Here is a 27,627-nt window from a genome sequence, read left to right on the forward strand (position 1 = left end):
TCATCCACCATTTCTGCCTGCTCCAACACAATGCAGCTACAACACTCATTCTCTTGTCCTCTTCTTTCAGCATTCTGTAGGGACCATTCCCCCTACCAGATCCAGCCTATCCCTAGCCAATTCAGCAAACCCCCTAATACACCCTCTCATTCCTTGGGCACCTTATGCAACTATACAACATGCAACACCTGACCTTTCAACTCCTCCCTACTCCAAAGCTCCAAGTACCTTCCAAGGGAAACAGGGATTAACATGTATTTCTTTAAAATTAGTCTTTTTTTTCACTGCTCATGAAATAATCTCTACATTGGTGACACCAAATGCAGGCTGGGTAACCATTCAATACTTAAGCCTGACCCTGAACATCCAATTATAGTTTATTGTATTCTCCAGTTTGTTCCCATATTGACTTTTCTGACCACAGCCTACAACAGTGTTCCAGTGAAACTCTATGCAATCTTGAGCAGCAATAACTTAAGTTTCACTTGGTTCTCTGTAGGCTTCTAGATTCAACATTGATAGTTACTTCAGCCTTCATCTTATTCTTTGTGTCTTTTTTCACTTTTCTTGCTTTACTGTATCAGTCTTGTCCAATTTCTTTCTTTATCCCTTCATTTTATATTCAGGTATCTTTTATGCAATCAGTCAAACCTCAGTTGGGCGCAACCTTTGTTTCTTTACTTTAGCCATTCCTGCTCTCTTTGGCTTTTACATCAGATTTCTTTTTTTTTATCTCTCTTAACCTACAATCTATTACAGACCTTCCCATGCCTCCTCCCACCTTTCATTAGTTTAAAAGCTCTTAATTTTTTATCTTTCTTTTGATTTGATGAAAGCTCATTGACCTGAAACATTAACTGTCTTTTTTTGTCCACATGGTGCTTGATGCAGGAGCATGGGACTTAGAAGCAGAAATGGGCCATTTGACCCTTCATGCCTGCTTCACCATTCAATTCAATAAGGTCAGAGCTAATTGGGTTGGGTCTCATCTCCACTTCTATACACCATAACCTTCAATTCTGTTACACATCAAAAATAGATTTAAAGATGGAGGAGAATTCCACATGCAATGCCCTGAGAGAAGAATATGTCTTCTTATCTCTGTCTTAAAGGGACACTTCTTACTCTTCAACTATGTCTCAATCTCCCCTACATTCTCCAAGTATCGACTCTGTCCAGTTCCTTCAAGATCAAACATATTTCAATAAGATTATCACTCATTCTTTTAAATCTCAAGGATACAGAACTAATCTGTCATGTAACGCTTATTTTCAAGAAAGGAGAAAAAAAGGAGGACATCTTGGCAGTGCTGTGGAGAAAGTTGCACACGAAGCAAACCTAGTGTTTAGGTCCAGTAATTTTTTTTAATGCTCCTTTTCTCTGGTGATGTGATTATTTTAAGTTCATTTCCCTCTTTCACCTCTTCCTTTGTGCTGGAAATCCAAAGTGTGCAAATGGTAATAAAATGACTGCGACAATATACTCAGAGTGTTGGGTAACTGTTGTGAACTGTCAGGGAGGAGGCTGTAGAATCCATCACTGTTAGAGGTTTTAAAGGAAAAGGAGATTATACAGAGGTCATGCATTGCATTGGTGCAGACCAGCAAAGTCCCTAATCCTTGACCGTGATAATGCATTGCCCCCTTGTTTACTGTGCACCTCCCTGCCCAGACATTGATGATCAACTCATTTACACCAATACTCATTCACATCAATACAAAGGATGGGAAAGAATAGAGATGTTGTGGGATGAGGGTGTCAGCAACACCCATTGCCCTCTATATGCCTTGTTCCTCTTGCTTCCAGGTTTTGCCGCAGGCTGTCATCATAGATTCTGTGATTCAGATATCGATCTATGGTACATCCTGTGTAGCCATGAAGTCGAGCTTAATGCTGGAACAATTACATTCAGGTTTACACAGAGATACAAACAACATGTTGTAATGTGAAAACAGTGCTAATCGTAATATAACACCAAATAATGTATAATACACATTGTCAACCATGCCACTAACATGCCCTCACTAAGTGTCCTTCAACTTCTCTCTCCCAGTCAATCTCAATGTACTTTTAAATTATTAGCAATAAAAAGTGGTGGATTTAAGTTTTTGTATCCTTACTTATACCTAGCCTGGTTGTATGTTCCCTTTAACTTGTTCAATGGTGTTTTTATTGCCTCTAATTCTGCATTAAGGCTCCATTTCCAGACGTGAGCACATAATGTAGACTGACAACTTATTGCTGCAATGAATTGCCACTCTAGAGATGTGACCCTATAGACTTTGGGATATTATTTGAAGAGCAGGGTGTTCTCTTGGTGTCTAGGCTAATGTTTTTTTTCCTGCAAGCAATGCTATGAGTGCAGTAACATGTCATTTCATGTTTTTGCTGTTTGTGCCAGGTAACTGACTGTATGGCAAGTACCCTGAGTATTCAAGAGATAAGCTACAATACTATATAAATCCACAATTTCCATTGCCTCCTCCAAATCCTAACCTTTTACACTCCACCCTGATGTACATACATCCAGGCTATGCTTCTCCATTATTAACAGGGCTGTTAAATGTGTACATGATTAGGAAGGGTTCAGAGGGATATGGGCCAAATGCATGAAAATGGGACTAGGTCAGATTGGGATGTCTGATCAGTGTGGACGAGTTGGACTGAAGGGTCTTTTTCTGTGCTATATGATTCTATGACTCTATGACTATAGTACACTTAAGAAATAGCTGCCCTACATTACTGTACCTCAGACATTCTGGCTTGAAGCTTTCAGGCTAAGTTTCAAGTTTTATGGGGAAGGTTTATGAGGTCTGGTGAGTTTTCTTGTTGTTTTCTCAAACTCACCTCATTAAATATCTACCCTGCCCCTATGTTGCCCTTCACAGCTGACAAGAAACCAATTAACTCCATTTTACCATTTGACGTAGGTGGAAATGGTCATTACTACTGTATATCCTGGAATTGACCATCTCTGGCCCAAAGCTACCTTTAAAAGGCCACAGTGAACATTGACAAGCAGTGTCAATCCAGAGTTGCCCTACATGGTTCATGATGTCTGCCCCAGACATGGCAGATAAAGAACAATTTGTGCTTTGTTTTGCAGATAGGTACCCAGAGATCCTGGTGGAAAAGAGGGTGCAGAGGGTTGAAGTCCTCTTTTCCAAGGACTAACAGAGAAAGCCACACCAATATCCCCTGTCAGCCTGGTCCTGGGTTGTCATTATGATCCCAGCCAACTGGAGGAATGCTGAGCAGTGAAGAAAAATGTTTTGCATTCTACCAGAGTAATTGTCACCATCTTCTGTCTGCTACCTTATACCCACTTCACCCTTATCACTCCACTCACCCCCCACAAAGGATCATGCTCTACGTCTCTCACTATTCAGTGGTTGTGAGGTTTGGGATCATATGTTTTCATCTGGCTGCATAGGTTAATAGAATTCTTAAACTAATACCTTCAAAGGTGAACAGCAGGACATCAGTCGGTAGTCCAGAAACAAGACAGAGAGTTATATCTGGAGACTAGGAACTCAGATGACACCCTTCACTTCAAACAACAGTTACAGATGAAACAGTGCCCCACAGAACAACTGAGAAGAACCAAGTAGCCATTTATCCCATGTGTGTTATTTAATTTTGAAAGAGAGATGTAGTTATGTTTACACTATTCATGTGAGAAGCAAGGTGCGAAGATAATTGAAATTATTCACGCCTCCCAAAACCAGTGATTTTACTTTTAACATTTGAATTGAGTGAATACAATTGCACAAATGCTTAATGTGTCAAATTGAATTCCTTTGACCACAATTTTACAGGCTCTGACCAAATCAACTGCAACTGTTTGAAAGGAAGATCTACCAGTTTCTCTCAGGCAACAAGGATGAGCAATACATTTTCTTTTTAAAATCATGCCCACATAACTGAGAATGAATTTCTAAGGAATACAATATCGACTGACCTCATAATGATCGGAAACGGAGTGATGACATCGAACGGCACTGCCTCTGGGACCCACTGTGTTAAGCAAATTAAGTATGTGTTTTGTTTTAAATGTGTAGGAACTGTCATCACGATGTTGCCACATTCAGAGGAATCACAGCAAAGCAGTGAATGTTGTGAACACATTTCCACACATCTTTAACCATTTTCTTAAATTGTGAAATCCTACACCATAGAACCACACCATGTGGCCAATGACACCAGTACATGAACCTGAAAACAACTATCTCATTAGTTCTACTTCCCCCTTTTATTTCCTCAATGTCCTTTAAATTTTATCTTTCAGGTTTTTATTTGTTTCCTTCTTTAAGGTTTGATTGACTCTGCTTCTACTGCTTTCAAGTCGAACATTCCAGATCGTTACAAATTGCCATGTGGAAAATATTCTCATCTCCTCTCACATTCTTTTGCCAAATATTTTAATCCTGCATCCTATGGTTACTGGACCTCTTCCCAGGGGAAACAGTTCCTACTTTCTATGTTTCATCGTGTAAATGGGATGTAAAATGGATCCTAGTACTGCTGATTATATTTCAAGGCAACCTTGCCATTAGATTTTTTTGTTGATTCCTTACAGTTTGATCTGTTTCAAGTTTTCATTGTAGCTCAGGTTGGGGAGGGGAACAGGCAAATGTTTTAGCCTTATCAGGTTAGTGTTAATTTTTCTTATTTGGAACATTTCCACATGTTCTACAGACTCCGTGGTCCATTCTCAATCTTTGCAACTTCTACTGGTATAGGGTTCAATGGGTACTTTGTGAGGATAATGTGAAAAGCTTTCTCTTGTTCTCTTTTTCCCAATTTTCACCGATTCCTAGCCATTGTCATTGAATATTCGGAAATTGGACCTTCAGTCAATTTGTTTTTTCCCTACATCTGGAAAGACGAAAATGATTTGCATATCATTGGGGCCCTGTTCTGTTGCCTAGCTTTCTATTATCTACAGCACGAGTCAGGCTTATGTTGGAATACTCTCAACCTGACTGGACAAGTACAGTTCAAACAACTGATAACAAATCTTACACATTTCACAACAAAGCATCAACATCATCAAATATTACCTCAACCAATGATGCCCAGATGTAACTGTGTGTATCATACATCAGATGCATTGTAAAAATTCACCAAAGCTTCTTCAATAGCATCTTTCAAACTTGTAACCTCTGCCGCCTAGAAAATCAAGGCCACCAACCATATGGGAAAAGCATCACTCACAAACTCCATTCTAAACAACACACCATCCTGATATGGAACTATACTGCCATTCCTTCATTATTTTTGGGTCAGAATCCTAAAACTGTGTACCTGTAAGCAATATGTGTGTATTGACACCACATGACCTGCAGATGGTTCACAATGCTCTGAAGGGCAATGAAGGAGGAGCAGTAAATGCTGGCCGTGCTACCGATGCTCACATTCTGTGAATGAAGTTTAAAAAGAAACTTCTGAGCCCAGGATGTTTTGTTCTGTTGTTGGTGCCCAGCTGTGGTTCTGTCACAAATTTTGTTTATGACAATTTACTTAAACTTTTATAGCTATTTTCTGACTTTTCTTTTCTCTATCACTCAGAATTTTGAGGTAGTCTCCAGTTAGGTTACATATTAACTCTTACAGTTTATCTTCCAAGCATTCTTCTTTCCTCCTGAAGGCACCAACTCATCCTGTTCCTTGGATCTTGTGTAATAGCCAATGATCATTCATCAGCATGCTGAAAAATGAATATTAATGGACAGATCAACTCTAGGGAACTTTACAGCTTGCTTTTAAGCCTGGGGTCTCTGTGCTGCAGTGCTAACATCCCTAGAGCCTTGTGAGGAGATGCAGATTCAGGTACCAGCTATGTGTTGTAACATGTTTTAAAAAATATCTATCCTGAAGTCTGGTGTGGCATTTCCAATCAGCATGAAAAGAACAGTGGCCACAGGCGTGAACTCAAACTGATCTCATCCTGATCTAGCATGCTGAGACTAATTAAATGTTTCTGCGCCTACTGAGCTCAGTTAACGAAGCATAGGATTAAAGGAACCCTGATCATTTAAACAGCTCTTCTGGCACAGTGGTAGTCTCCTCACCTCTGAGCTAGGAGACCTGGGCTCATGTTCCAGAGTATGCAATGATCCTTTGTATAGATTGGTTACAAAATATCTCGGAGTAAGAATGAAGCGTGTTCCATTATTGATTTTCATTATGGCAATTCTGTGTTTCACTTTTGTTCACCTGAGTTGATTTCATAACCATAACAAAGATCTGCCAATCTTAAAACATTGAACTGGTCTCAATAGGTTTTTGGGTAAGATATGCACATTTCTTGTGATTAGTTGGGAGATCAATCCTAAACATCCTAGCTCTAATTTTGATGTTATACTGCTTTATTAATTTCATTAGATGTTGTTGACTCCCTAGACTAGAGAAAAACATTTAACATATATATAAAATATTTGATTCTATCTATTTTACCTCCTCCTTTGAACATCAAATTAGATCAAATCTTGATATTCCATACTGGAGAGAATACAACCCCAGTCAATGCAGTTTGCCTTTGTGAATGAGCCCTCATAACATCAGCAGCTTTCTGGACAATCTGCACCTCTCCAAAGCTAATGCCTCCTACTTGAAGTGTGGTACTCCAACTAGAGTCTGACCAGAACTTTTTCTAACTGAAGTAAAGAAAGAAGCAAATATAGAACCTCAATGGATCATATAGCTCTGTTGGAGTCCTACTTTTGTCATCAGTGAGCATCCTTTACAATGAAAACAAAGATCATCCATCTGTCATAGAACAATGATTTTTATCTTGTGGGGTTAAAACAGATTGGGTTTTACACACAAATAAGAACAAACAGTTCTGGAAACACCCAGCAGTATGTATGGCGAGAGAAACAAAAGATTGAATCTTATAGGGATCAGACTAATGTGGGCTATGGCAAGATGTGTGGCAGAACTTGGTGACAAGTACACTGAGGCCCATGTTAACATTAAGATCATCTCACTCCATCTTTTATGTATTTCACAAGTGGCATTGTGAGATTCGCACGAGGCAGCAGCCAGACACCAAATGGTGCTTATTTTTGATCGTTAAAGATCTTATTAATTGCCCAACTCCCCTCATTAATATTCATAACCCCATGTTATCAAACAAGCCTGACATTAGGAAAACTTGACAAGGAAATGAGAGCCAGCACCTGATGGATTTGGGCTTGTCGCTTGCTCCGAATGACGCCTACATTGAATACCGGGCACAAACATCATGGGCATTGGTCACACATACCCCACATCCGTGGACATTGGTATCTGATATCTGTCTGAACCCTTGTGGCACATCCCTGATCCAATTACAGGATGCTTCTGCAGTTCAATGCAGCATCTCAGGCTGTAACAACAACTATCATTGTATGGTGCAGTAAGAACACTGTGCACTCAGGAAAACAGATCCAGAACATGGTTGGATCAGGCTGCATATTTGGGCTTCTCTCATGCACTCACTCACTCACTTTTACCCTGCCTGGATGCTCACAGCATCCCTGCCTCACCTTGACTTTGCATGTGTTGTCCCCTCATCCAGTGATCCCGGGCATATATTACTTCTGTCTTCATTTTCTATCCAGCATAGACACAAAGCCAGGAAACATGTCCAGGTTGTCAGCTGGCCTCAGTCAAGTTAAGGACACCCTCCAATATAGTCCAGACCCTGCTCGGGCTGTCAGAATCAGGATACTGTCCACATAAGAAGTGAGGAGCTGAATGACAGGCAGCTCTGTTTTTTATTCACTTACAGTATGTGGGTATCTCTGGCTAAGCCAGCATTCATTGCCCATCCATAATTACCAAGAAGGCAGTTGAAAATTAACAACATTGCTATGAGTCCAGAGTCGCATGTAGGCCAGATCAAGTAAGGATGGCAGTTTCCTTCCTTGAAGAACACGAGTGAACCAGAGGGTTTTGACAATCGACAATGGATTTATGGTCATACTTGGACAGATTTTAGCAGGATTCAAACCCAGGTCTCAAAGACATTACCTGAGTCTCCACATTGTTAGTCTAGGGATTATACCACGAGGCCATTGCCTCCCCCATGTCTTCCCTGCTGTAGGCTGATTTCCTTCTGGGATGAGAGAGAGGCAAGTATTAATGGAAATGAAAGTGGGTGGCATAGCTCTTACTGTTGGTGCTGGTGAGGAGATGTCCTCATGAGTGATTGGGCATTGCAGAGGACATTCAGGGTTAGTGGTGTTGTCAATGGTGTAAATTAAAGCATCTTGGGAAAATGATGTAGACAATAGTGAGAGTGGCGAAGTGTGAGACTTGAGATAGAGTAGCAGAGATAGAGACACTGTGAGATATTGGAAAGAAGATGGTAGCATTTGCTTGGGCTGAGTGCAGAAAGTCATTGACTTTCTGCATTGACATTGTACATTGTTAGGGTATTACTCCAGATTACTGAAACTGCACTGATGCAGGTGTCAAACTTGGACCGGAGCAGCATGGTCCGGTGGTCTCCATTACTGCTCCTGAAGAAAGAGGATTTGCTGGATCCATTCCTCCAGTATAATCTTTAGGGCATCACCTGCAGAGAGGACAACGTCCATGGCAAATGTCCAGTCCTTAAGACCGTAAGACTATAAGACTATAAGACATAGGAGTGGAAGTAAGGCCATTTGGCCCATCGAGTCCACTCCGCCATTCAATCATGGCTGATGGACATTTCAACGCCACTTACCCACACTGTCCCTGTAGCCCTTAATTCCTTAGCAAGATCAAGAATTTATCAATCTCTGCCTTGAAGACATTTAACGTCCCAGCCTCCACTGCGCTCCGTAGCAATGAATTCCATAGGTCCACCACTCTCTGACTGAAGAAATGTCTGCTCATTTCCGTTCTAAATTGATCCCCTCTAATTCTAAGGTTGTGTCCATGGGTCCTAGTATCCTCACCTAACGGAAACAAATTCGTAGCGTCCACCTTTTCTAAGCTATGCATTATCTTGTAAGTTTCTATTAGATCTCCCCTCAACCTTCTAAACTCCAATGAATACAATCCATTCTATGTTAGGCTATGATTCCAGGGATCATCCATGTGAATCTTCGCTGGACACGCTCCAGTGCCAATATGTCCTTCCTGAGGTATGAGGCCCAGAATTGGACACAGTATTCTAAATGGGGCCTAACTAGAGCTTCATAAAGTCTCAGTAGCACATCACTGTTTTTACATTCTAATCCTCTTAATCACGGATTCAAACTGCAAGTCAACCTTTAGAGAATCCAGGACTAACACTCCTAGATCCCTTTGTAATTTTCTCACCATTTAGAAAATAGTCCATGCCTGTATTCTTTTTCCCAAAGTGCAAGACCTCGCATTTGCTCACGTTGAATTTCATTGTCTTGTCTGGGTGCACAGATTGTAAGGGAGACTGGTGTTTTGGCAGATATATACTGAGTAATCAACTGTTCTGTGAATGGCACATGGTAAGATCAGGTAGAAATCAGATGCTAGAGAGGCCATGGAGGTGGGGTCAATATTAAGAGGTGTGTTTGGTAATATATGGCAAGAGAACACGCAAGGCTTCATTGCGCAAACCCTTTGCTAAAAAAAAGTAAGATTTAGCCCAGTGTTACTATTTCCAGTCCAACACAACTCTTCTTCGGAACTGAATTTGGTCAGCTCCAAAGAGGACTTGAATGTTAACTCTGTTTCACTCTCCACAGATTCTGCCATATCTGCCAAGTTTCTCCAGTACTTTCTGTTTTAAATCACTGGTATCTGCAGCACTCCGATACTTAGTGGGCGGCACGGTGGCACAGTGGTTAGCACTGCTGCCTCACAGCACCAGAGACCCGGGTTCAATTCCCGCCTCAGGCGACTGACTGTGTGGAGTTTGCACGTTCTCCCCGTGTCTGCGTGGGTTTCCTCCGGGTGCTCCGGTTTCCTCCCACAGTCCAAAGATATGCAGGGTCAGGTGAATTGGCCATACTAAATTGCCCGTAGTGTTAGGTAAGGGGTAAATGTAGGGGTATGGGTGGGTTTCGCTTCGGCGGGTCGGTGTGGACTTGTTGGGCCGAAGGGCCTGTTTCCACACTGTAATCTAATCTAATCTAATCTAAACTTTTGCCAAAATTACAGCAAAACTGTGAAGGTATAAATTTACCTTCAGTGTGTTAGTGTGATATGTCTTTGTCCACTGGTAATATCTACTCATATATGGCTTGGAAATGATTTCTAGTAAATGAACCAGTGCCCTTGTTGCCTGTGTCTAAAATAGGATCAATATGTTAGGACTTGAGAAGGCCATCCTTGCTGTTCTTGGCCAGAGGAGTAAAAGGACTAGCATTTATATGGAGCTCTTATGATCTCAGGACATTTCACAGCCAACGAAATGCTTCTTGTTCACTGCTGTTGCAGGCAATTAGCACAGAGCATGAGCCAACAAAATAACATAATATGCTAATGGTCAGATCATCTGACTTAATGTTGCTGATTGAGTGATAAGTATCGGCCAGGACACAAGGGAGGACACCACTGGAATAGAGTCATAGAACATTTACATGCATCCAAGAGGCCAGGCTATTTTTATTTACATTTTTCCAAAAGATGGCACCTCTGGCAGTCCAGTGCTCCTTCTGTGCTGCACTGGAAGAATCAGTCCAGTTATTTATTTAAGTCTTGAGCTGGACTGGATCCGTATGCTTTGGATCAAGTTAAAATTGCTAATGACTGAGATACACCTGAAAGATGCGACATTGCACCATCTTCCATATTACTCTCCAAAGTTATTGCTGTTTGATACTTCTAAAGCTGTTGCTGTTTGATACTTCTAAATTGCAGGAACGGTAAGAGTATGCAAATAATGCAGAAAAATAACAGAAATTCTGATCTCCACTTCAGTTATCCTGGGAAAGAGAGCAGTGCTGTTCCAAATTCTTTTTCTCCATTTAAATTTTCCAACATCAGTTGACAATTGAAGGTGCTAATTGCATTTAACATGTGGTCCACATAGCAAGGCTTTCCTTGAGATGGATTTGCTCACCACGAACATGTAGTGTATCATCTGCAAATGAAGATTGATCTGATACTTTGGTGTCTATTCATCTTTCCACATTCATACTTCTTAGTGGGACGTCTCTTACTGTCCATAGTTTTCTTTGTAAGTTTACTGATGCACTGCAGCCATTAAAATATTACATTGAAATAAAACAAAAAAAAAACTGTGGATGCTGGAAATCTGAAACAAAAACAGAAATTGCTGGAGAAACCCAGCAGGTTTGGCGACACCTGTGGGAAGAAAGCAGAGTCCGATGAGTCTTCATTATTGAGGTCCATTTATTACAATCCTCTTGTTAGTGGCTGACCAGTCTCAGTGCCTTGAACCTTTCCATACTGTCTATTTAGAATGCATAGGTACAACCAGTTTGTTACTTATAAATCTTGATGCAGTACTGGGGTCAAAACATTGGAAAGATAAAAGAGTGTCACAACCATTAATTAACTTTATTGTGCTGTGACTTTTAATGGAAATTTCATGTGCTTAAATTCCTGGATTTGTTTTTATTCTGCCTGGTTATTTTGTCTGTTATTTTTGATTTCTTTCTCATGTTATTTAGCATTTTTTTTGTTTCCTTTTCCTTCTTATTGATAGAACAGCTAAGTACCAAATCATGATGTTCAGTGATCCTAGTGTGCATATGATATTGGACGAGCTTAATTGTGATACCCCTGAAATTAAATAGCTCCTCAATGCTCAGGCTGACAAATGCAGAACAATCACTGAGACAATTTGAAGACAGAGGATTCTAGCCAATATTTATCTTTCAACCAGCATCACTTAAAAAAATAACTAGTCATTATCACATTGCTGTTTGTGGGATCTTGCTGCGTGCATTTCATTGTCACATTACCTGCCATGCATGAGTGACCTCCATTCAAAAGCACATCATTGACTGTAAAGCACTTTGAAAATCCTTGGGTTATGACAGGTTGTTATGTCAATGCAAATTCTTCTCTTATAATGTCCGTTGTGAAATATGAGGGACTGAATAAAAACTGGTCTCACAGTAGTGATGTTCTTCCTTCTTTTCTGTTTACAAGCATTTCTGATCTAAGCGTTGAGTGTGAGTGATCCAGGATTACACTTGCCCAGCTTGTGACCTGCATAAGGTTTTACGCATTTCGTGTGACCTGCTGGTGCTGGTTTAAAGTATGCATTCAGCTGGGCAATGATAAATGCAGTCACTTCTTATTGTGATGACTCAACAGACTTCTTCCATTCCTTAGCAACATATAATCTTTTGTTTTACATCAGATTAAACCTACACTATTTTCAAACACTCACAATTTGCATTTCTTTTCTCATTTGCCTTTGTCCTTTGTTTGGACTGTTGTATGAAACATTGAGTAGACTGAAGAAACTGATTGAAATTGACAGGGAAGTCACTGAGAAAGTAAGGATTTGAAGGGACCAATTTTGGGCAAAAAAGATTGAATTTGGAAGAGTGGGGAATACAGAAATGGACAGAATCAAAAAAATTTCAAATTACACATCTGGTAGAGGTCAGCCAAAAGTCCAGGTGGAAACAAAAAGCAAAAGATACTCAGGACATTTGAAAGATTTCTTCTTAGAATATGGGCATCGCTGGCAAGTCCAATGTTTATCAGTGAGTTCTTTTAACCCTGAAAAAAATTACATAATTAAGTGGCTAATATGAGAAATGTTAGTATGGTCACATTTAAGCCAAGCAATTTTGCTTCCCTAACAAATGTTAATAAACCATTTTGGGTGTCACAACAATCAACAGCTTCCTGGTCATTTTTACTGATAGCAGCTTTTTATTCCTATTTTTAAACTATGAAACAAACACTTATACTCTTAATTCTTACAATGGTGGCATTTTGAACTCATGTTTAGGTCTTTGGATTGCTCATTTGGAAACAAAAACCACTATACTATCATATTTAGAATAGCAATACCAACACTCAGCAGGTGAGTCAACCCTTGTGAAGGGGAAAATAGAGATCATGGTCATCTTCCGTATCATCAGAAAAGGGTTTTGTGTGTTACTCCTCCTAGTGTGATCAAAGAGCCCCACTCTGACATTGCGTTGTTTGTTACAGGAAGTTAGTGGGCTGAGAAGGTGCATGATTTATTGGCCTCTCTTTTCCCTGGGCCCTTTTCTTCGCCTGGTGAACTTCTTGTTTCTGCTTTTCCCTTCCAATGATCTTTCAAACAGGTCAGCCTCCAGAGGTCATGGCTGTCAGCCTCTGTCTCCCAATTTGCAGGATCAAAGCCTGCCGTCTTCATATTACACTTGCAGCTATCCTTGTTACACAGGTATGGACATCCAGGAGGTTGTGGCCCATTGACCAGTTCATCATATTTGGACATGCATTTGAAGAACACGGCTAAGCCTACACTGAAGTTGTTGGCTAAATAATGAGTGTATGCTATGGAATTAGCACAGTTCAGGACTTCAGCACCAGTGATCTTGCCATGCCAAGAATGCAGCAGACATAGAAATTCTTCAGATTTTGCATGAAAGCATGAAAACCTTAACAGAGTGGAACAGGCTACAGTAGCTCAGAGGCCTGAGAAAAGCTACATGATTGATTAAATATAACACTGTAAAGTAGCAATCTATCATGCAGAACTGGAGAAGATAGACTTGCACAAATGTGCACGTAATGGAGTCTGCTTTTCATTTAATTTATCGTTGCTCTTTAATCTTATACCTGTAAAAAGCTAGTAGCAGTTAAATGACTGAGTCCTGACAGATAAATGATTGACAGAACCCTGAATAAAACACTGTGGGTTTTTCATTTATATAACCACATTAGATATGATTCTGTCTCACAAATAGTCTGCCTGAGGAGTAAAATGTCAAGATCTCCACAGGGGCGATTGTTAAGGATTGCTCATTTCGACAGATCTTCAACTGGGCAGGTGTGGACAAGAGTTGTGAGATTATGGCGACTTCTGAGCTTTCTTCTATTCATGAAAATTCATTATAAACATTAAACGTTAGTTCTTATCATTCGTGACAAATATGTATGTAATTGTTGAAACATTTTGTTATGCTTTCATGCCAGCAAGGAAACGTTATTGCCCATCCCTAATTGTCTTTAGGAAAGTGGGAGTGACCACTTTCTTGCACCACTGTAGTCTATGTAGGGTACAAACATCCAAAAAGTTGTTTGGGCTGATGTTCCATAATTTTGACCTAGTGACAATGAAAGACTGACCTGATAGATCCAAGTCAGGACAGTGTGCAGCTTAGCGGGGAATTTTCAGGTTGTTATGTTCTGCTCTTCCCAGTGGTAAAGGTCTTAAATTTGGAGATGCAGTTAAAGAAATCCTGATGAGCTATAGCAGTGCATCCTGTGAATGATTCATAATATTGCAATTGTACACCAATGGTGGTGGGAGTGAATGTTTAAGGTGACATATAAGGTGCAAATCGAGCGGGCTGCTTTATTCTGAATGATGCCAAGATTTGTGAGTGTTAGAAAAGCTGCACAAATTGAGAGTATTTTACCTACTGAGAATGCTTTGTAAATGAGAAACCAAGAGGTGAGTTTTTCACTGCAGAATTTCCAACCTCTGGCCTGCTCTTGTAGCCTCAGTATTTATGTGGTTGGTTCAATTTGGGTTCTGGTCAATGATAATTTCCAGGTTGTTGATAGTTGGAAATTCAACAATGTAAGGGGCGATGGTGAGATTCTCTCTTGTAGGAGATGGTCATTGTCTGACATTTATGCAGCATGAACACTATCTATCATTATCAGCCCAAGCTTGAATATCATACAGATCTTTCTACATGTGAGCATTGACTGTAACCTTATCTGCAGAGTTGTGAACAAGGTGCAAATATCAATGAGCATCCCCATTTTTGACCTTGGAAGGAAGGTCATTATTGAAGCAGTTTGAAGATATTGGCCTAGGGCACTGCTCTCAATAATTTCGGCAGCAATTATTGCCCTCAGTAACGATTTTATCCTTCTTTGGGTGCCATGATTTTACATTCCACTTCAGAGACAAAATCTAAGTTGACACTCCCACTGAGGGAATACTGCAATGTTTGAGATGCTATCTTTCAGATGAGGTGTGAGATCAAAGCCCCATCTGTTCTCAGGTGCATGTCAAAGGTTCCCTATTTGAAAATGCTATTCTAGCCAATATGTATCCCACAAACAACATGATGAATGTGTCATTAGCATGTTACAAAAAGCGTACGTTTGATGAAGGGAGTTGTTGAAATACAAATTTTGTCTTCCCTTCACTCCTTTCCTCCTGCCCTTCTTCCCTCCATTCCCCTCTTCACTTTTAACAATGACTGGACTTCCAAAACCACTTTACAATCAATAGAGTACTTTGGAAGTTTAGTCATTGTTGTAATGGATAAAACACAGCAGTCAACTGGTGTAGTCCTCACAATTAGCAATGTGATAATGACCAGGCAATCCCAATTTAGGAAAGAATATTTATCAGGAAAAATGCTCTGCTTGCTTTGAAACAGTGCCATGGGATCTTCTATGTCCACCTGAGAGGAAAGACAGTTTAACAACTCATCCAAAACGCAGAACTTCTAACAATGCAACACTCCCTCAGTATTACAGTAATGTGGCAGTTTTGATTTTTGTACCCAAGCCCTGGCCTTAAGGCTACAGTGATACAAATGAGCCACAGCCTTCCATCATGTAACATTATTAACACCCTAACCAAGGATCCTTGGCAGTCCTCTTTGGAAAACAGAATCTGTAGTATCATTTTCACCAGATCTTTAGATTAAGATCCACATCTCACACTTGTGTTACAGAGATAGCAAATTTGTTCAAATATTTTAAAGGATGAGATTGTAGGGGGTGGATTCATTGCCAGACATTTTTGAACTTAATGCAGTGCTACTTGATGCTGATCATGACCATATTATCGGGTAATTTGCCTGAGGACTTAGTGCATCCCTAAATATGAGCATCCTCATTCATGTCCTCAGATCCTTTATATGAAGGGGCAGAGCCACACCAATTTTGTCTGTCTTCCTCACCGTTCTTTTACACCACTAATACCCTTCCATGGTTTGTTGTCAGTGAGGTCCTGACCAATGCACTGGATGAAATTACTTCCCTCAATAGAAGCTAAGATTGTCTAAGACCCCTTTCCCATGTCCTGTTCCAGGTAACTAAATGATAAAATGATACCTGATCAAATGACCATTCATCACCCATAAACTGATTTTAAAAGAAGGAAAGTCTTGAATTTCTCTACAGTCTTCATGACCTCAGGGCAGCCAAAATGCTTTACAGCCAATTAAACACTTTTGGAAGTGTTGTAAGGAAACAGTTCAACCAATGCGCGCACAGCTTGATCCCAGAAGCAACAAGCAATCATCTGTTTTTTTAAATTGTGATGGTTGATAGCTAAATAATAGCCCTGACACTAGCGAGAGCCCACCTGCTCTCCTGAAAAATAGTGCTATGGGATGCTTAACATCCATCTGTAAAGGGACTTGTTTTAACAATATTAGACTGAGGGAACAACCCAGCAGCTTTCAAAAAAACTAAATTAAAAATTGAATGAAGGAACTGAAATGGTCAAAATGAAAAACTCAGGCAAGGCAAAGTTATTTGACAACATTTATTATAAGACCAAAAGGGAAATAAGATAAAGTTGTGTTGAATTGTTGTTTTTCTGTCTTAAGGGAAACGGTGGAGTTCCTCAGGGTTCAGTACTGCAAAACTGCTGTTTGTCATGTACAGTAATTACTTGAACTTGTGAGTTTTAGGCACAATGTGCAGAAACATGACAGATGAAACTCAATGCAGAAAGGTGAAAAGTGAGACATTTTGCTTGGAAGAATGTTGAAAGATAAATACATAGGAAGTTGCCTGGCTGAAGCAATTTAGCTATAGGGAGAGACTAGACAGGCTGTGGCTGTTTACCTTAGAGCAGAAAAGGTGGAGGGGGACAAGACTGAAGTTCTGAGAGGCATAGATTGGTTAGATAAGGAGAAATCTTTATCCTCAACACCAGGGCACAATTGTAAGGTTTATTGGGGATTTTCTTTTAAAACGGGGTGGTGGCTATCTGGAACTCACAGCGTGAAAGGGTGTTAGAGACAGAAAAGTACTAGAAATTCAAGAAATATTTAGATGAACACTTGAAACATCATAACAAATAGGCTCGGGGCTAAGTGCAGGAAATTGGATGAGAAATAGAGGAGGAGAGTATTCAACAGTGAGGCCATACCACCAGTCTGCTGTATCAGCATCTCACTCCCTCACCTTTTGCCATAATGCTGGACATTTTTGATCCTCAGATGTATTTGAAAGCTGTGATTGAATCTGCTCTCCATCACATTCTTGGGTAGTGCATTCCAAATAGTAAACATGTATATCTTTTTTGGTCTTTTGTCATTGGCAAAACCACACCTCGAGTATTTTGTGCAGTTTTGGTCTCCTTTTCTGAAGAAGAATGCTCTTGCTCTCGAGGGAGTGCAGCGAAGGTTTACCAGGCTGATTCCAGGGGATGGCTGGACTGATGTATGAGAAGAGATTGACTAGGTTAGGATTGTTTTCACTGGAGTTTAGACAAGTGAGGGGGTGGGGGGGGGGGGTGGGGGGGAGATCTCATAGACTCTTATAAAATTTTAACAGGATTAGACCGGGTAGATGCTGGGAGGATGTTCCCAATGGTGGGGTGTGTCCAGAACCAGGGGTCATAGTCTGACGATTTGGGGTGAACTATTTTGGATGGAGATGAGGAGACATGTTTTTCACCCAAAGAGTAGTGAGACTGTGGGATTCATTACCACAGTAAGTAGTATTCAAGAGGTGGCTAGATATAGCACTTGGGGCAAATGGGATCAAAGGTAATGGGGAGAAAGCAGGATTAGGCTATTGAGTTGGTTGATCAGTCATGATCATGATAAATGGCGGGGCAGGTTTGAAAGGCTGAATGGCCTCCTCCTGCTCCTAACTTCTTTAGTTTCTATGTTTCTATAACCATAGCCTCTGATTCTCAGCCATTCTGCCAAAGAGAACAGCTTTGGTCAATCTCCTCTGTATGGAACCCACATGATTTTAAAGAACTCTCTTTTTTCGTGAAGTAGAATGTCTCCAGCTTCAACAATCTCAATAATCTAATAGCTGAAGTCACTCATTTCTGAGAACATCTTTATAAACCTTTCTACATGAATTCCAAAGCCCATATATCCTTCCTAAAATATGGTGCCTCAAATTCATCACAATACTGTCAAGAGTCAAGCTAGCTTTTCTATTCTCCAGGTAATAGTTTTTGCTGTCTCCCATGGTGTGTTTGAAGGAAGGGAGGGAATTTAATCCAAGAGGATGGTGGTAAATGGAGACTCTGCCAACATCCAGCCTGCACTACCAGTTGAGTTCTTAAGTGGTCCATCGCCAGACCATAGCAACATGCAGGTCCTTGGACTCCTCCATCGCCAGACCATAGCAACATGCAGGTCCTTGGACTCCTCCATCGCCAGACCATAGCAACATGCAGGTCCTTGAACTCCTCCATCGCCAGACCATAGCAACATGCAGGTCCTTGGAGTCCTCCATCACCAGACCATAGCAACATGCAGGTCCTTGAACTCCTCCATCGCTAGACCATAGCAACATGCAGGTCCTTGGACTCCTCCATCACCAGACCATAGCAACATGCAGGTCCTTGGACTCCTCCATCACCAGACCATAGCAACATGCAGGTCCTTGGACTCCTCCATCACCAGACCATAGCAACATGCAGGTCCTTGGACTCCTCCATCGCCAGACCATAGCAACATGCAGGTCCTTGGACTCCTCCATCGCCAGACCATAGCAACATCCACACACATCATTTACTGCATCCGCTGCAACCAATGTGGCCTCCTCTATACTGGGGAGACAGGCCGCCTACTTGCGGAACGTTTCAGAGAACACCTCTGGGACACCTGGACCAACCAACCCAACCACCCCATGGCTCAATACTTCAACTCCCCCTCCCACTCCACCAAGGACATGCAGGTCCTTGGACTCCTCCATCGCCAGACCATAGCAACACGACAGCTGGAGGAAGAGCGCCTCATCTTCCGCCTAGGAACCCTCCAACCACAAGGGATGAACTCAGATTTTTCCAGTTTCCTCATTTCCCCTCCCCCCACCTTGTCTCAGTCAAATCCCTCGAACTCAGCACCGCCTTCCTAACCTGCAATCTTCTTCCTGACCTCTCCGCCCCCACCCCACTCCGGCCTATCACCCTCACCTTGACTTCCCTCCACCTATCGCAATTCCAACGCCCCTCCCCCAAGTCCCTCCTCCCTACCTTTTATCTTAGCCTGCTGGACACACTTTCCTCATTCCTGAAGAAGGGCTTATGCCCGAAATGTCGATTCTCCTGTTCCTTGGATGCTGCCTGACCTGCTGCACTTTTCCAGCAACACATTTTCAGCTCTGATCTCCAGCATCTGCAGTCCTCACTTTCTCCTCAATCCAAATGAAATCCAAGGTTCAACCTTCAGAACTAAGGACAGGAAAAAAGACATTCAGACCAAGATGTATCACTTCATAGTTCATAAAACTTGCCTTTAACAAATCCAAGCTGGGTTTCCTTAATGAATTAATTTTGTACCAGATTATCATTTCCAAATACTTATCCACCACCAAAGATACCGTGGATTTATCTTTACAACTTTGTTTAGTAAGGGTGTATCATATAAAATTCTCCAGTCCTCTATCATTAGCCCTGCATCTAAGGAGGTTTGAAGAATTATGACCAGTGCGTCTGCAAGCTCCTTTTTTATGATTTTCAGGATATTCAGGTATATTTCATTCAGATTAGGTGCTTTATCAACCTTTAAGATCACCTCCCTCTATTGTATCTTCACTTTATCAATTCTTTTACCATCCAGCATCTCAATTAGCTTCTTCTTCATTATGACTTTGGCAGCATCTTCTTTATTGTGAAAGACAGGTGCAAAGTACACATTCAGTATCTCAGCCATCCCCTTTCTAGATCCTCGTTTTGGTCATCAATCAGCCCTTTACGTCTTAGCAACTTTTAGCTTTTCATTCCCAAAGAAGGCTTTTGGAATCCTCTTTTTGTTAATTGTCTGCTTAATAGTCATACTCTCATTTCCACCCTCATTTTGAGCATTCTGTCCTTTTGATTTTTCTACAGTCAACCTGATTTCCATTTGTGTTATCAACTTGATATCTGTCATACCTCTTCCCATTTTTCCAGCTTCATCCTACTCTCTATTTCATTGTGGACTATTTGCTCTATCTTGCCCTTGTGGGAACATATCTCAAATATATCCAAACCACCACCTTCTCAAAGAAAGCTCATTGTCCTGTTACAGGTTTTGCTTGCCAATCTTTTTACACAGGACCAGTCAATTATCAACCCATGGGAGTTGGCCCTCCTCCTCCTGTTAGTTAATCAAGCATAATAATTTAGAGCCTGCTGATGTATGAGTTCATTTCTGGATATTACAATTTAAGAAGGATGTGAAGACTTTAGAAACAATATAGAGGAGATTTATGAAATTAAATTCAATTAAATGAGTGGGCATACTGTGTCTTAGATACTCTGAAGCAACTGACATTTTCCTCCTTGAGCAGTTTGTTTAGAATATTTAGAATTGTTTTAATAGACTAAATAAAAAGTGTTTTAAAGACTTGTTTCCAAAACTGAGGGACTGATGGCCTGAGGGCACAGATTTAAGGTGATTAGCCTTAAGAGATCTCATGAAGTAAAACAGTATTTTGAAATTAATAATTAAGATTTGGAATGCACTACCAATAGGATCATGATGGCAGAATCAACTGTAGACTTCTAAGGGAACTGGATAAATACTTAGCACAGACAGTTTATAGAAGTATCATGTAAAGATGGGCTTAAATGGATTGTGTATCGAACGAGCTGGCATAGACTTGATGGGCAGAATGGCTTCTATGCAGATTTAATTGACAAAGAGGCGGAAATGGTTATAACTTTGTGTAATATGTTTCTGAGTATGTTCTTTCACTGGTTCACGTAATCCCAACTTAAAATGCATTCCAATCATACAAAACCTTCAATTGTGACAATCTATGTTATCATGCCAAGTTATAAGTAGGCTTAATAAACATTGATATTAATGGAAATCCCACTGCCTAAAGGAGTGTGAAAAATTGCTGTAAAGCTGCAAAATTGAATTTTGAGAGCGAGTTATCAGGCTTTAACAGGTAGGGTTTGTAAATAGAAAATCCAGTTTTTATGCAACAGGAATTTCCATCTCGTAAACTCTATTCAATGTTGTATTTAATTTAAATCCAGACTAAGTTGCTGTCTTTGCAGTAACAGTTTTTGATTATAATTCAGAACTGTATGTGAGTGGTCAAGGCCCACTGTGCAGCAACTCCAATGAGAGTAAAAGGATAAGAAGGAAGTTAGGGTAGATCAAGAAATACTGATTGAGGTGTTAGATAAAAACAAAATACTGCAATAGCTCAAGATCTGAAATGAAAGCAGAAAGTCCTGGAAAAACTCAGCACAACAAACAGCACTTTATTGAGTGAAACGAAAACAGTGTTAATGATTCAAGTTCAACAATTCTTTTCAGGAACTGAAATGTTAACTGTTTCTTTCTCTGCAGACATGACCAAATCTAATGAGTTTTTCAAGTACTTTCTGTTTTTACTTCTGATTAGAATGATTTTTTAGAATTAGAATCCCTACAGTGTGGAAACAGGCCCTTCAGCCCAACAAGTCCACATCGAGCCTCTGAAGAGTAACCCACCCAGATCTATTCCCCTACCCTATATTCTTTTACCCCTGACTAATGCACCTAACCTACACATCCCTGAATACTATGGGCAATTCAGCATGGTCAATTCACCTAACCTACACATCTTTGGATTGTGGAAAGAAACCGGAGCTCCCGGAGGAAACCCACACAGATACGGAGGAGAATGTGCAAACTCCACACAGTCTCCTGAGGCTGGAATCGAACTCAGGTCCCCAGTGCTGTGAGGTAGCAGTGCTAGCCACTGTGCCGCCCATGATGTTAATATTTAACCACCTTTCAATTGCAGAAAGAAGGGAAAGCCCAGATTTACGTTGGGCAGGACTGAGTAGGAGATGATTTCGACATATTGAAATGTCACGGAGGATGAAATGTACATAGAAGCTTGAAAAGGAAAAGGGTAAGTTCAGGGCCTTTTTGCCTTAGTCCGGAAAGTTTATAAAAATGCCTTAAAATCCTCTGAACCAGCTACTGTACTGCAATGTTTCATGTACAAGTCACTCCTTACTATCTATTGTAAATATTCTGTGTAATATTCTCTTGCATACCCAGCTAAAAATAGGATTGCCAACCCTCCATAATTATGCATGGGTCTTTGAAGCATTAAAATTAAATTTTCAGGATACTGCTGAAAGGAAACCTGGCAAAAAAGTCAAAGATATAAAAGAATTTTTCTTTATTTTCTTTAATTAGTTGTCTTTATTCATTATTAAAAAATTAGAGAAATAGAATGAACTATTTAACTGACTGTTAGAAATGATCTAGTACGGTAATAAAAAGTAACTTTTCTTTCCAATTGTCCATCGGGAAGACAAGGCAATGCAAGGCTGAATATTTTGGGTGATCAATGGATATATAAAATGTGCAGCAAAGCACTAAAAGGCAGGAAATCATGTGTTTGAAACCTTCCAATATTACATCCATTCAGAGTTTCTACAGATGAGTGGACCCACAAGCATAAGATTGTCACCAATAAACCCAGTAAACTACTTTGGAGGAATTTATTCTCTTAAAGAGTGGCTGAAACTTTTCATAGTCATGCAGCTAGATCAAACCTATAAAAAGCCACACTGACACCAAGCTGCATCAGCATGCAGTGTCAATGTTGGGTCCATTGCTGCCCCAATTCCTTTCCTGACTAGGTCTTACTTAGTCTAAAGCGGTTCTCTGTCTGAAACTAGATATTGTTAATTGCATGAGAGTAATTAGATACTAGTTACATTAATAACATTTTACAAGCACTTTTGGGAGATTTTGCTGTGCTTTTTGAGATCCTAAGGTGTTTTGTCTTTTCAAACTATGACATCATCAGATTGGGTAGAGATTGTTGCAGACTTCAGCATTAATCTTTTCGGAGCTATTATTTTATACAACATCTCTATCCAAGCTCTTTTATCATAATTAATATTTATACATTCACGTATATAATGATGATTTGGAGGTGCCGGTGTTCGACCAGGGTGGACAAAGATACAAATCACGCTGCACCAGGTTATAGTCCAACAGGTTTATTTGAAAGCACTAGCTTTCGAAGCGCAGCTCCTTCAGCAGGTGGACGTGGAGTATAAGATTGTAAGACACAGAATTTATAGCAACAGGATTGCAGTGTCAGGGAATGTCATATTAAACACATTTAGCTTAAGTCTTTCATCTTTTAGAATGATCATGATAGTTTAGGTTTCTTCATATGTAAATCCCAAAACTTTTTAAAGTTACGTTCTCAAGGTGGCTTTTCACAATAGGTGCCATCTCAGCTCAGACAATGCATCGAAGGTGTGAAGTTGAAGACTGTCTGTGTTAGGTCAGACTGGTTCTTTTTCCAAAGTGGGATTGACTGAATCTTATATGGATTTATGCAGTTTTTGAGCAAAATTAAATGTAATTCTGCAAGTTTAAAATTCACCCCACAAACTTACGTGTGTGTGCGCGCGCACACACACAGAGATCAAGGGAGTGTGTGCATGTTGGTGTGTGTATGTGTGGGGTGTGAGTGTCTGTGAGAAAGTATATGTATGTATGTGAGTGTAATGAGATATAAGTCTGTGAGAGGATGTGTTTGTGGATATGAGTGTGGGCGCTGTATGTGTGAGAGAGTGCTTGTGTATGAGAGAGGGTCTGCATGTGTGTGCGTGTGCGAGAGAGAGAGAGTGTATAGTGCAGTGGGGTCACCTGTAGTGTGACATGAACCCAAGGTCCCGGGTGAGGACATCCCCATGGGTACTAATCTTGGTTATCAGCCTCTGCTCGGCTACTTTGCGTTGTTGCCTGTCCCGAAGTCTGCCTTGGAGATGGTCACCTAAAGGTGCAGGCAAGGATTCCCTGAGGCATGGTATATTGGCAACACTGAGCAGAGGCTACAATAGATAAATGGATAAGTCACAACGACCACCAGCTAGAAGTGTGAAACCCCACCCCCCCTCCAAGTCGGGGAACACTTCAGCGATCTGGGACATTCTACCTTGAACCTTCGGGTGACCATCCTCCAATGTGGACTTGATAGCCACGTTCAGTACCTCAATATACAGGTGACCCCATTGTACTATACACTCTTGCACACACACACACACAAGCAGACTCTCTCTCATGCACAAGCCCTCTCTGAAATGCTCACACATACAGCTGCCACACACGCATCCACACATGCCCCCCTCACAGACTTATATCCCAATACATTCACACACACTCTCACAGACACTCACACCCCTACACATACACACCCACATGCACACACTCATTGGTGTCCCCTGCACACACACATGTAAGTTTGTGGGATGAATTTGTACTTGCAGAATTACATTTTATTTTGCTCAAAAACTGCATAAACCCATGTAAGATTCAGTAAATCCTACTTTAGAAATAGAATCAGTCTGACCTAATATTGTGACACAGCTTCACGCCTTCAATGCATTATCTGAGCTGAGGTGACACCTATTGTTAAAAGCTGTCTTGAGAATGTAACTTTAAAAAAGTTCTGGGATTTACTTATGAAGGAACCGAAACTAATATGATCATTCTAAAAGACGAAAGACTTAAGTTAAATTTGTTTAATATGACATTCCCTGACACTGCAATCCTGTTGCTATAAAGTCTATGTCTTACAATTTTGCTCCATAACCACCTGCTGAAGAAGCAGTGCTTCGAAAGCTAGGGCTTCCTAATAAACCTGTTGGACTATAACCTGGTGTAGTGTGATTTTTAACTTCGTATATGATGACATTTCCTACAACTGTATCTCACCCCCCAAGCCTCTGACTTCACAAATTAAAATGGCTGAAAGTTTTATAATTTTCCTAGAATGTGTTTCCTTTGCACTTAGAAGATTGGTATGTCTTTGGTTTGAAGACTGCTGACCTTGATACTACTCGAGATTCTATGACGAATATAAAGCTTCTGTCCACTGGAGACTTTTTAATCGCTTGAATGGCCTTTGCGCAGAATATTATTCCTGCTGAACCAGACAATTAATTGTTCTCCTCATCTGGAGGAATTTTAATCTGCTGAATTACCTTTGCAGAGGAATTCTTTTGTACTGAAGCAGATAGTATCACCATAACATTGTCAGGAGGACATTTAATCCCATGAATGCCATTCATAGAAGGCAACTGCGCCTTTTTCTCCTTTGTTGTACTCTGAATCTCTAAATCGGGCAATTTCTTCTTCACAGTTTCATAATCCCAGCTGATGTTATTATTGGACAAGTCAAACCCAAAACTTAAATCTGGTTTGGTACGCTTTGTTTTGTTATGTTATATTTAACATGGTGATCTTCCATTGAAACATAAGCTTGTAATGTTGTAGATTTAGCTTCAATGTTAAAAACATTGAAGATAATACGTTTGAAAGGTTTTGAAACACGTGGCAAAGCAAGATCCCATTTATCCCAGCACCACCATTCTACCGTACTCAATTCCAGAGAGTTTTATTTTATGTCACATCTATATGCTTGACCTAACTGTTTGTTTCATTTCCTAGTCTTGAAAGATTGATAGTTTCTTTCTTGATTATTCATACAATTCCTTCACTAGTCTAATCTGGAATTTTCAAACTGAGACCCTTACCCTGAAGTAACTTACCAATAATTCTCCTATAATGCTGTAATTGTGTTCCCATACAACGCCGTGTTATAGAAAATCATGCAATAGAAATAATGAGGCCGATGGGAAAAATAAGGTAGGGTGAACCACCAAACATACCAGTAAAAATCGAATCAAAAGTAACAGTTTGCCTAACACAAACTATAACACAGTCTAAGTAAATTTTGACCTGTTGTAACTTACCTGGTGTATGGTACTGTATAGTGCGATTCATAAGATTCTTCAACAGATTATCTCGAATGGCATCTATATCTGCTAGTTGTACTGCATTCTAGCCAGTTTTCTGATTCCATCCAAAGGTAACACTGCACAAGTCAGATTCCAGAATGAAACCTGCCTTGATAGATCAAGGCTGAATCTTAATTTCTTTCACTAAGTATCAGTTTTGTCAGAGAGTTTCATAGTGTGATGCTTGGGGACATCTATTTTACAAAACGTGCCTGATTTATTACTTACCCCACCTTTGGTGGCCCTCTCACACATCCTAGCACCATCATACCATGTGCCATTTCCAAAACAACTCACCACTTCCTAGATATCCCAGAATTGACCAACATCCATGGTGCAGCACCATCTTTAAAAAAATATTGTGTACCCAGATAAGAGCTGTCAGTCTGGAGCTGCCCTGCATGGTTCCTGGAAATGACAATAGAAAATTGGTGCCTCTCTTTGTGGGCAGGGTCATGGAGATGCTGAGTCAAGAAGTGTGGCACCGGAAAAGCACAGCATCCGAGGAGCAGGAGTGTCAATGCTTCGGGCATAAGCCTTTCATCAGGAATGTAGGGAGGGCCCAAGGAGGCTGAGAGATAAATGGGAAGGTGGGTGGGGCTGAGGAAAGGTAGCTTGTAAGGCAATAGATAGATGAAAGTGGGGGGTGATGGTAATAGGTCGGAGCGGAGGGTGGAGTGGTTAGGTGGGAAGGAAGACAGACAGGTAGGACAGTTCAAGAGGGCAGTGCCGAGTTGGAGGGTTGGATCTGGGATAAGGTGGGGAGAGGGGAGATGAGGAAACTGGTGAAATTGGCATTGATGTCGTGTGAGTGGAGGGTACCAAGGTGGAAGATGAGGCATTCTTCTCCCAGGTGTTGGCTAGCTAGGATTTGGTGGTGGAGGAGGCCCAGGACTTGCATGTCCTTGGCGGAGTGAGAGGGCAAGTTGAAGTGGTCGGCCACAGGGTGGTGGGGCTGTTGGGTGCGTGTGTCCGGAGATATCCTCTGAACCATTCTATAAGTTGGCGTCCTGTCTCTCCAGTTTAGAGGAGACCACATTGAGAGCAATGGACATGGTAGATGAGGTATATGGAGGTGCAGGAAAATCTCTGTGAGATGTGGAAGGATCATTTGGGGCCTTGGATAGAAGTGTGGGGGGAGGTGTGTGTGCAGGTTTTACATGTTTTGTGGTGGCAAGGGAAGGTGGCGGGAATGGAGGCTGGGTTGGTGGGGCGCGTGGACGTAATGGTGGAGTCGCAGAGGGAAGGTTCTCTGCAGAATGCTGAAAGGGGTGGGGCAGGAAATATGTCTCTAGTGGTGGGGTCTGACTGTAGGTGATGGAAATGGCAGAGCATGATGCATTGTATCTGGAGATTGGTGGAGTGGAAGGTCCACATGGGGGTGGGGTGGAGGGGGGGTGCTGATTCTATATTTGTTGCATTGGAGGGGTGTGGTTCAAGGTTGGAGGTGCGGGAAGTGAAGGAGATATACTGGCAGGCATTGTTGACCACGTGGGAGGGGAAATTGCAGTGCTTGAAGTAGGAGGCCATCTGGG

At 41.0% G+C, this 27,627-nt stretch overlaps 2 protein-coding genes across 6 annotated transcripts in view; both read left to right on the plus strand.

The window, feature by feature from the left end:
* Window positions 1–27,627, plus strand: part of LOC122560762 (protein ELFN1-like) — a 401,229-nt gene that overhangs the window by 107,742 nt on the left and 265,860 nt on the right. The window contains exon 1 of one of the 5 annotated variants that reach the window (XM_087997730.1): window positions 22,148–22,170. The exons of the other annotated variants lie outside the window; for them this stretch is intronic. The gene's annotated coding sequence lies outside the window, so the exon portion shown is untranslated. Of the gene's footprint in view, window positions 1–22,147; window positions 22,171–27,627 lie in introns of those variants that run through there. 5 annotated transcript variants of the gene reach the window in all.
* elfn1a (extracellular leucine-rich repeat and fibronectin type III domain containing 1a) overlaps window positions 1–27,627 on the plus strand; it is a 341,512-nt gene that overhangs the window by 107,742 nt on the left and 206,143 nt on the right. The window lies entirely within an intron of this gene.

The sequence above is a fragment of the Chiloscyllium plagiosum genome, unplaced genomic scaffold (assembly GCF_037043375.1).
Source record: "Chiloscyllium plagiosum isolate Xiang-an unplaced genomic scaffold, Cpla_swu_hap1 HiC_scaffold_20, whole genome shotgun sequence".
Lineage (NCBI taxonomy): Eukaryota > Metazoa > Chordata > Chondrichthyes > Orectolobiformes > Hemiscylliidae > Chiloscyllium > Chiloscyllium plagiosum.